This window comes from Schistocerca piceifrons, chromosome 2 (genome assembly GCF_021461385.2).
Source record: "Schistocerca piceifrons isolate TAMUIC-IGC-003096 chromosome 2, iqSchPice1.1, whole genome shotgun sequence".
NCBI lineage: Eukaryota > Metazoa > Arthropoda > Insecta > Orthoptera > Acrididae > Schistocerca > Schistocerca piceifrons.
This window is the reverse complement of record NC_060139.1, coordinates 930,973,779-930,984,800: the sequence shown is the minus strand read 5'-3', so window position 1 is coordinate 930,984,800 and position 11,022 is coordinate 930,973,779. Positions and strand designations below refer to the sequence as shown.

At 42.3% G+C, this 11,022-nt stretch overlaps 1 protein-coding gene and 1 pseudogene across 1 annotated transcript in view; both read left to right on the top strand.

Annotated features, from left to right (window-relative positions):
- The first annotated feature begins 1,198 nt into the window (after positions 1-1,198).
- Positions 1,199-1,316, top strand: LOC124778417 (annotated as a pseudogene).
- Positions 1,317-8,327: 7,011 nt separating this feature from the next.
- The window catches only part of LOC124776003 (UDP-glucosyltransferase 2-like), a 90,492-nt gene continuing 87,797 nt past the window's right edge, over positions 8,328-11,022 (top strand). Inside the window, exon 1 of the mRNA XM_047250845.1 lies at positions 8,328-8,374. The gene's annotated coding sequence lies outside the window, so the exon portion shown is untranslated. The remainder of the gene's footprint in view (positions 8,375-11,022) is intronic.

The following is an 11,022-nucleotide window of genomic DNA, read 5'->3' as shown; positions in this document are numbered from 1 at the left end:
CTCGTCGACATACATGGAGCCCTAATCTTTCCTTCTGTTTGCCTGTATGAAAAAATCCATGATAATAGGCTTTGATTGCAAGTCATCGTCATTCAGCACAATGCACCTCCCCGTAAAAGTGCTTTGAAGATGAGAAAGCTATGGAATTTCAGTTGCTATTTATTGGAAATTTTCCCTATTCACCATTTTACCACCCTCTGATTCCAGCTAGTCCCCCATCTAAATGCATCTATCCCTGAAAACGTTTTGAGTCCAGTGAAGAGGAGGTAATAACACTTGTAGATTCTGTCTTTCAAATTTTCCACATCAGAATCCATGGATGAAGGCTACTTACTAGAAAAAGCTTCGTACCAAAGCTTATTAACCTAAAAATTATCTTTAACCTAAACGTTATCTTTAGCTTAGAGTGATCCTTTTGCAGCCCCAAAGCGAGGTGGCGCACTGATTAACAAACTGGACTCTCACTGGCGAGGACAACGTTTCAAATCCCAGTCCGACCATCTATATTAAGGTTTTTCCTGATGCCACTGAATTGCTCCAGACTAATGCCGGTATGGTTCCTTTGAGCCGGCATGCCCGATTTCCTACCCCATCCCTGAGTCAAACCCAGCTTGTGCTCCGTCTCTAATGACCTCTATGCCGACGGAGTGTTATTCCCTAATCTTCCTGCCTCCCTTCTTCCTTTTGCAGTCCTTGATTATTATCTTCGGAATTCGAGCGAATTAGCCTATATTGTGAACTAAGAAGTGTAATTAATATTTATAGAAGAAAATGTGGCAAGTTCATTGAAATTAAATGCGCAAATTAATGTAAGGGTAACTGATTGGAATGAGAGAATAAGTAGAGAATTCCGCGTATCATGTAATGGCTGTAACAAAATTAGTTTGGGTGCACTGACAAGGTGCACATATCCCATCAGTCACTTATTCCATATATCAAGCAATTTTACATATAATTTATTTGCTTTTTCGTGTAAGGATTTCATTTAATGATAACAATACTCAGTGCATAGTAAATGCATAGAATGGGGACGTTTACTAGATGTCTTATTTTTTGTATCTCCATTTTGAAAGAATTTTTCTACTGTGTTGTGTAGTTCATTAAAGAAAATTTCTTCTGTTTCTGCACGTAACAATCATTATAATGTGGGGCCTTCAGCATTTTTTAAAAAATAATTGTACCCTGGGTATTTAAAAGAGGCAACGGCCTTGCCGCAGTGGATACACCGGTTCCCGTGAGATCACCGAAGTTAAGCGCTGTGGGGCGTGGTCGACATTTGGATGGGTGACCATCCAGGCCGCCATGCGCTGTTGCCATTTTTCGGGGTGCACTCAGCCTCTTGATGCCAATTGAGGAGCTACTCGACCGAATAGTAGCGGCTTCAGTCAAGAATACCATCATAACGACCGGGAGAGCGGTGTGCTGACCCCACGCCCCTCCTAACCGCATTCTCCTCGAGGAAGACACGGCGGTCGGATGGTCCCGGTAGGTCACTCATGGCCTGAAGACGGAGTGCTTTGGGTATTTAAAAGACGGTAAATAAAATGTAAGATGGAACGGTGATAGACTGTTTTTTATTACTTCATTTATTTTATTGCATTCAATTGGACATTTGTGTAACTGTGCCTTAGACTAATTGACAGTGTATACAGAGTTTGTTGTAAGAGAAAGCAGGGATCTATGAAGTACGAGAATAAAAGCAACAATAATGAGAAAAGGAATAAAATAGTATCGGAAGTTAACATTCACCTGGAATTATTTGGAAAAACAATGGATAACAGTAATAGAAATAGTATTATTGTCAGTTAATGAACATGCAGCTTTTACTTAAAGTAATGTCAGTACCTTTGCTTACATGTTTTACATCATACCTGTTTTCCATTTTATTGTTACCGCATTTAAAGAACTGTCAGATCCTGCTCATATATTTTTGTTTTTCTACACCGTATATTGGATTTTGCCACTTGCTGAATGTATGCGCAAATAACCAACTTCTGGGAAAGAAGGGTGTCGTTTTATTCTTTAGGTTTGCATGTTTGATTAATGATAATCTGGATCCGCCCTCCTACCTCTATTTAAAAGCCAGCTAATATGAAAATGCAATCCGACGGCTGACGATTGAGAGGTAGATTAATAAAAGAACGTGGGAAGATGGTGCCGTGTGTCTCACTACTTACAATTTGACCGAAGTATCCACCTGCTGCGATTTAAAGACGGTTAAAGGGATCTGGATATCCTGAGAGTGCAAAAATGAATTTTTTTAATTTAACACAGTTCTGTGGTTCTTCCTAATACCAAAAATATATGTTCTATGTACAGTACCTCACCGTTTTCGTGCTTAAATACCTTCCTAAAACAGACACGGCGCTCGAATTTCTAGCTGTCACAATACTGTCAAACACAAAATCTTGCCCACAGGGTCTAGTTATTTAATTTTGGCTCGCTCTTTCCGTAGCAGCTCACTGGCGTAATATCCTTTAAGAACATATGGACTGCACTATGAGCAGGGATTTATTGCAGTCGATCTTTCTATCTATAAAGGTAGATCACTTAACTTTACTTGTGCATTTCGTGTTCTGAACTTGTGGTTGTGACTGCTGTTTACATCTTAAAATTCCAAATACGACGAAGTTTCACTGCAGTCGTACATTTTACGGTATTCGACACAAGCGTGTTGTCAGCAATTTCAAAAATGAAGAAACTGTTACGCCGCAACGAAGTGATATTAGGCATAGCAGTTCGCCAGGCAGTGCTTCAAAACGAAAATCAACATCTTACCGAAAATGAACAAGAATGTGGTGTTGTAAATAGTGAAAATGACAGTTACATTTTAATTAGTGAGCACAAGATCTCAGAATTGTTTTTGTCGATTGCTAAATCCAAATACTGTAATAGCAAAAATGTGTTACGCTTATTGAGGACCGAAGTAAGAGAAGAGGGCTATCCACCACCAGAATTGTAGTGAAACATCAAGTGTGTAAAGTAACGAAGTGTACAGTGATATCTCACGTAACATGCAGAAAATACAGTGAAGTGAATATTCGCCCTGATTATGCCATGAGGTACACTGAGAAGGGATGAAAAGCAGCCAGATATTCTGTGCTAATGCACATGACGATGAATTTCTGCAGCTGATAGGCTTCTCGCGGTCAAAAAACGTATCACTGACCGTATCTCACACGCGGCGGGCGATTCAATAATCGTGAACATTATAAGGTAGCACAGCGGTGCGTACACGTCAGCTACAGAGCTGCAACTTGCATCAGTGTGAACGGGAAGGGTGGCGGCAAGTGGCGCGGTGGCTTGTTGCGGCGTCTGCGCGAACTACGGGACTATACGCGCGAACAGCCCTTACTTAAAAAACAACCCTCGTATGCTGGTGCCGGCCAAGATTTGACAGAGTGCTGATTAAGTAGAAAGTTACGCTCTCTGCTGACTCAGCGACTCCAAAGGTCTTTACATGACCCGAGACAACTTTTGTGGTTTAGTTAGCTTGCTTTCGAAAATAGTCTGAATGGTAGCGGAAGATGTGAGCATTTATTCACGTCTGATAGGGTAATGCCGACACAAGGGTTCTCAGTCTGCGCTATTATGTGGCGTCGAAATTCCTGAGGCTCATAAGACGACAGGAGGGAACTCGTGCGGAAAATGTTCTTTCTTGTGAAAAGTCAACAAATAAGCACGTGTCCTGGTTGACCGACACGAGTTTTTGGCAGAATTATTGTTGGTGATTTAGTAACCGGAATACGACGCGAATAAGAGATGCACGCCGACCGGCTTAAACAGCGCATTGTGCAGTTTTTGGTGATTTTGGATCTCCATTAAGTGATTGTGACTGGAACGGTATTGCATTGGTCATGTATATAAGTTTACGATGATTCTGCTATGTTGGTTACGTAAGTCTCCCGGTGGTGATTTTATTTGTGTGAGCTTAAATTTATGTAATCATAGGAGGAATAGACACAGGAGTTAACTTCTGCATAGTGTTTTGATGACTGACAAGGGGAGGCCGCCAATTGTGAAATTCAGATTCGATTCATACTGCGCATAATAAAAGCTCATGGCCAGAGGTGTAATGTGGCAAAGCACCAAGATGCACTTCTCAGCCGTTGTCGAGAAAACCGAGTTAAAAGAAACCGTTGCGGTGAAACACCCTCTACGCTTAATAGTTTTCTACAGCGTCGTGGGGCAGCGGTAAGCGCTCGGGTTAGTAATACGAAGGTCGCCGGATCGAATCTCGCTCCATGCAACTTTTTTTTTAGTATTTTTTTTTTTGTAATTCAAATATATATATATACATATATATATAATTCCCGGCAATCAGTTGCAACAATTATGCATATAAGTTGTTGAAAGTCGTTTGTCGTGGAAAAACTGGCGACTTCGAACATCATTATGTTTTCCGCAAATAAAGTTGTATTTCACATATGTTATTAATTGTCTTCATAATGTTTACCACGTATAGTTAACGGAAGACGTAGAAACGATATTCCGAAACGAAAACGTATAGCGTAAGTAAAACGTTCGAATTAGACTAGAGACCCCACGAACACAAATTTGCTGTGGCAGGTATGAAATATAAACTCCGTTACTCGCTCGTTACACTTGATGGACAGATGTTGAATGGGCCGAAACGAGCCGCCGCATAACAGCGTAGTTGCATACTAACTTCGAAAGAAGGTAGATGCGGTCCCTAGCGCAACTTATAACATCGTTGAAAATCAGTGCGGACGTGAGAGTTTTGGTACACCCTGTTAAGCAAACGGAAAAATGGAGGCGGTACAATTGGAGAGCGATCCGCCTTCTCCAACATGCATAAGCAATTCATCAATATATATATATATATATATATATATATATATATATATATATATTTGAATTACAAAAAAATACTAAAAAAAAAAGGTTGCATGGCGCGAGATTCGATCCGGCAACCTTTGGATTACAAACCCGAGCGCTTACCGCTGCGCCACGACGCTGTAGAAAACTATTAATCGTAGAGAGTATATCACTGCAACGGTTTCTTTTAACTCGGTTTTCTCGACAACGGCTGAGAAGTGCATCTTGGTGCTTTGCCACATTACACCTCTGGCCATGAGCTTTTATTATGCGCAGTATGAATCGAATCTGAATTTCACAATTGGCGGCCTCCCCTTGTAAGTTATGTGTACGGTGTGTTGAGAGGACTGACATAAATGGAGTGAAATAAATTTGTTGATTGGTGCACTTGCGATTTTTTTAGATTTTTTCGCTCTGGGTGAGACTTATTCTACATCTGAATCTGACCCAAAATGCTCTGGGTTCGTCGCTTGGTTTTGTTAACTCAGATCCAAATATGTTACACTGCTGAATTGTTAATTTCCTCAGTGGTGTAGTAGTGGATTTTTCAAATATATTGGGAATGAAATTCTCAGGGGGTTATATGTGACTGAAGTCATGCGTATGGCAAAGAGAGGGTGCCTAGCTGAAATATTCCGTATGTAATTTTATTTTTCTGTCCTGTTTCATCTCCTCATTTTGTCCTAAATCTAGGTGTGTGTTAATCTTAAAATAAATGAGTAGCAATCGAATTCCCTTCATATCATTTCACCAGTTAGTTAGTCCCATGTCACTTGAATATACATCAACCAAGGCCAACAACCATACTTATATGTCTAGGAAATTACTTTTTATGCCAATTCCATGGTGCAAATCTTCGTTTAAACAACAGATTGCAACCGATCAGGCTAAAGGCCCTAGAATACATTACTTTATTTTGTTTGTATCACTGATGCTCTGGCATCTGGCGGCCCTTGTATTAAATCATTAGAATCAAAAAGCTGCAGCATACATTCTGCCCACATATAAACCGATATGTTTCAGCAGCAGTTCTATGTTTTAATGTTTTGTAAAACGGTTCCTATGAGTGCCTTTATGTAAGTGTTGTGAACAATTTCACAGTCAATCCAGAGCAAGCATTCACTGAATATGGCTCCTGCAGACCCTGTTTTCAGACAAAAATTAACACACACACATTTAAATTAGGCTCCTTGAAGTCTTTGTAGATGGCTGATCTGTTACGTAAGAATAATGAATCTCTTTATTGGCCAGTTGATCATGTGACATTAAATGTATTTTAATTGAAAATTAACTTCGATGGAATCGAGTTGATCATTTGAAATTATTTAAGGACACATCAGTTGATCTACTCGAATAGAACTAAAAACAATCATCGAGGCATATAAGTTTAGTAATCTTACAAATTTCCCGTCCATTTTCCTAATTTAAACGGAAACAACGGGAACTTGTATTCGATGAAGACTGTACAACAGTTACGCTTCCACCATCGTCTCAATAGGTGAGGCGAAAGAAGGGCTGCATCATTGGAAGAGGTTCAAAGGCGAGCGAGTGTGCCGGGGCTTACACCAGTTCACTACCACCAGCGCCCCGGCATAACGCGCCTGTATTTAACATACACCATAATATATGAGTGGAATTAAAAATTGAAATAACTTTTCCAGGCTTTGTCAGTGTATGCTTCAGTGTATTACAGTTAACATTGTGAAGTCTCAGAATGATCGAATCAATATGTTTTGCTAAATATATTGTTTTAAGAAAGAAATAAGTGACGCTAAATAATGAAGCTTGAAAGCTAAAAACTATGCAGAATATGCAAATGTATGTCACAATTAAAAGTTACGGGTCTCAATTTGGTCAGAGGAATATTTTGGTCAAAATCCGTATTTTTTACGAATAATTGAAGACGCAAAATATTAGACTCAGACATGTACAATCATACGCAACCTCAGTGTGATCTAAAAACCTTATATCTATGACACAAATACGCTACCTCTATTAGTTTTCAAGTTATTTACTAGAAAGCAAATATGGAACGAAAACGTTCTTATTTATAATAGACTGAGTATCATTTATATTTGTTATAAAAAGTTCTAATCACAACACTCCATTACCCTGTATAAGCGCCAGGCCAAAGATAGTCCAAGGTGCGGATTCGATACTCACCGCTGCTGCCACCCGCGGAAAGAGAGGACAACAGCATAATAGCGATAACCGCGTGAGACTAAACACAAAATACCAACCAAGGTTTAACCAACGCATAGCATGAGCCAGCCACGGCTCACTTACCCTTCTTTATAGGATTTTATTTGTCTGCTAATATTCTGGCTGCGATGATCACTAGAACAGCATGCGTAGATCTGTCTAGGTGTGAAGGGACAGACGCATACGTTCATATAGGAAAAGAGGCGTGAGACTACATACATATGCCTCTTGTTGCATGACGCAAACACAGCCGGCCGGGGTGGCTGAACGGTTCTAGGCGCTACAGTCTAGAACCGCGTGACCGCTACGCTCGCAGGTTCGAATCCTGCTTCGGGTACGGATGTGTGTGTTGTCCATAGGTTAGTTAGGTTTAAGTAGTTCTAAGCCCTTAAGGCTCAGAGCCATTTGAACCAATTGAATGCTAACACCAGCGCACGGAGACTAGGTGTGAGACGCACAGGTGTAAACATACCTAAGAGGAGGGATCACGTGTCTAACATCAATGCTGCACAGCGCTTTCTATCGCCTCCGTGAGTGCGGACCGATGCTCGTGTAGGAGAGGCAAAGCATGTTGGTTCGCTAACAGCGTGGGGCAAGGAGCTATTAGTTATGAGGCTAGTCTTTCGACCATTAGTCACATACGGAAAATGAATTAGTAACTGTGAATAATGACAACCATCAACTGTAGAATAGAATGACGACAAGAGAATTTGTGCCGGACCGATACTCGAACCCGGATTTCCCGCTTAACACGAGCGGTCGCCTTACCATTTTGCTATCTGTGCACGACTCACGGCGAAACCAAAACTTCCAAATCTCGTCAACCATGCGTCTACGGCCTCTACTCGTACATCTATAATTTATATTCCCGTACAGGTCAGACGTTGTACTTGAAAGTCGCTTCCCACTATCGGCAGCTAAATACGATATTACAGTGCCTATGTTATTCTGATTAGGACGGAAAGTTCCTTTTGACATGCACATATCCACGATAGCGAAGAACTACAGTTTTTTTTTTTTTTTTTGCGTGATGAGTGATACCTTAGGAAACAACGCGACACACTTTCGTTATGCGATTCTGTTATCGTCTGTGTTGACCGTGCGACTTTAACTGCCACCGGATAGCACTTTTTAATTACTGAAGCTAAGTTGTGCAGCATTTCTCCCATTCAGCTAACCTACGATAACGCGCTCGTTAGCTCTGAAGTTATCGTTTACTTCTGACGTCCAGGGAGACTACTGAAACTATAAAAAAGGAAAACTTTGTGTGGCCGTCGATCAACTTGCACCTAAGCTGGTACCCTGCACCCAGTCGAAGAAGCGAGCTTATGAGGTAAGGATACGTTTTATTTCTCCGTGGGCTGCTGCATCTATGGCTACCGCCGTCCTAGCAATAGGACTCAGTGTAATTCTCAGCCATTTTCTCCCGTATCACATGAACGCCGCTCTTGTAAGACTGAATGAATATGTCTCAGATAAAACTTCTATTGTCCTTTCGGTTCATTAGTTCAGATTCAGATCACTCTTATCGTGTTATTTTCATTGTAATTAGAGGGGGCTGAAAATCCGAACAGGGATTTAATATCACAAGTAGAATCAAATAATTTCAGCCACGGAATAATCTCTAACGCACGAGGGGTGTTCAATAAGTAACGCAACACTTCTTTCTGAAAGCACGATGGTTATATTCAGGATTCCCGTACATTATATTATTCCCCACACTTTTGGTTATAAAACTACTTTTCAACATAATTTCCGTTCTGAGCGGCGGCCTTACGTCACCTGTATGCTCGCATGGTACCAATCCACTGGTCGACGTCGCAGCCAATGTCTTGCTGTATCACTAATCTCTGCATGTACTGCTTCCCGTGAGTGCATCCTTCAGTGGGCCAAACAGACTGAAACCAGAAGGAGCAAGATACGGGCAGTAAGGTTGATAAGGAAAAACAGCTCAACGAAGTTCCGTGAGCTCCTTTCCAGTGCGCAGACGGGTGTGAAGCCTTGCATTGTCATGGAGAAGGAAAAATTCGATGTATTTTTGTGGAGACGAACACGCTGAAGTAGTTTCTTCGATTTCCCGAATGGATCACTCCTGTCAGTTGCTCCCAATTTTACTACCATCTTTACACTTTTATGCTTACTGTGGCCAGTCAGCCAGCAGCAATACGCAACTGTTTGGCTGCCTTGTAAGAGTCACAGATATTCCTGCCAGTTGCTCCAAGAGTTTGCTGATGTGTTTCGCCTGGTGACGAGGCATTTGTTACCTTAAGAGGGTCATAGTGACTCCTGCTAGTTGCCCCCATTTTTGGCACCTTCACATATCCATGCTTACTGTGACCAGTCCCCCAGCAGCAAATCGTAACTATTTGGCTGCCTTGAGAGAGTCATAGTTATTCCTGCCAGTTCCTCCCCATTTTTGGCCACCTTCACATTTTGATGCTTACTGTGGCCAGTCCGCCAGCAGCAATACGCAACTATTTGGCTGCCTTGAGAGAGATACAGATTTCCTGCCAGTTGCTCCTCTTGTTTTCCGATGTGTTTTGCCTGGTGTCGAGGCATTCGTTACCTTAAGAGAGTCGTAGTGACTCCTGCGAGCTGTTCCCATTTTTGGTCTCCTTCACATTTCATGGCTTACTGTGGCCAGTCCGCCAGCAGCAAAACGCAACTATTTGGCTGCCTTGAGAGAGTCACAGCTATTCCTGCTAGTTGTTCCTCGAGTTTGATTATGAGTTTCGCCTGGTGACGAGCTGTATATTGCCTTAAGAAAGTCATTGTTATTAATGTCAGTTGCTCACCCTTTTTGGCCACCTTCACATTACATGGCTTACTGTGGCCTGTCCGCCAGCAGCAAAACGCAACTATTTGGCTGCCTTGAGAGAGTCACAGTTATTTCTGCCACTTGCTCCTAGAGATTGCTGATGTGTTTCGTCTAGTGACGAGGCATTTGTTGCCTTAAGAGAGTCATAGTGACTACTGCCAGATACTCCCCTTTTTTGGCAACCTTCAGATGTCATGGCTTACTGTGGAAAGTCCGCCAGCAGCAAATAGCAACTATTTGGCTGCCTTGAGAGAGCCACAGTTTTCCTGCCAGTTGCTCCTCGAGTTTGCTGATGTGTTTCGCCTGGTGACGAGCCATTTGTTACCTTAAGAGTGTCATAGTGACTCCTGCCGGTTGCTCCCCATTTTTGGCTACCTTCATATTTCATGACTTACTGTGGCCAGTCGGCCAGCAGCAATACGCGACTATTTGGCTGCCTTGAGAGAGTAACAGATATTCCTGCCAGTTGCTCCTCGAGTTTGCTGATGTGTTTCGCCTGGTGACAAGGCATTTGTTACCTTAAGAGAGTCGTAGTGACTCCAGCCAGTTGCTTCCCATTTTTGGCCCCCTTCACATTTCATGGCTAGCTGTGGCCAGTCCGCCAGCAGCCATACGCAACTATTTGGCTGCCTTGAGAGAGTCACAGTTATTCCTGCCATTTCCGCATCGAGTCTGCTGATGTGTTTCGCCTGGTGTCGAAGTATGTGTTACCTTAAGAAAGTGATCGTTATTACTGTCAGTTTCTCCTCTTTCCGGGTACCTTCACATTTTCATGCTTACTGTGGCCAGTCCGCCAGCTGCAATAAGCAACTATTTGGCTGCCTTGAGAGAGTCACAGTTTTTCCTGCCAGTTGCTTCTCGAGTTTGCTGATGTGTTTCGCCTGGTGACGAGGCATTTGCTACCTTAAGAGACTCATAGTGGCTTCTGCCAGTTGCTCCCTGTTCTTGGCCACCTTCACATTTCCATGCTTACTGTGGCCAGTCCGCCAGCTGCAATACGCAACTATTTGGCTGCCTTGAGGGAGCCACCTTTATTCCTGCCAGTTGCTTCTCGAGTTTGCTGATGTGTTTCGACTGCTGGCGAGTCATTTGTTACCTTAAGTAAGTCAGAACTATTCCTGCCAAATGCTCCCCGTTTTTGGCCACCTTCAGATTTGCATCCT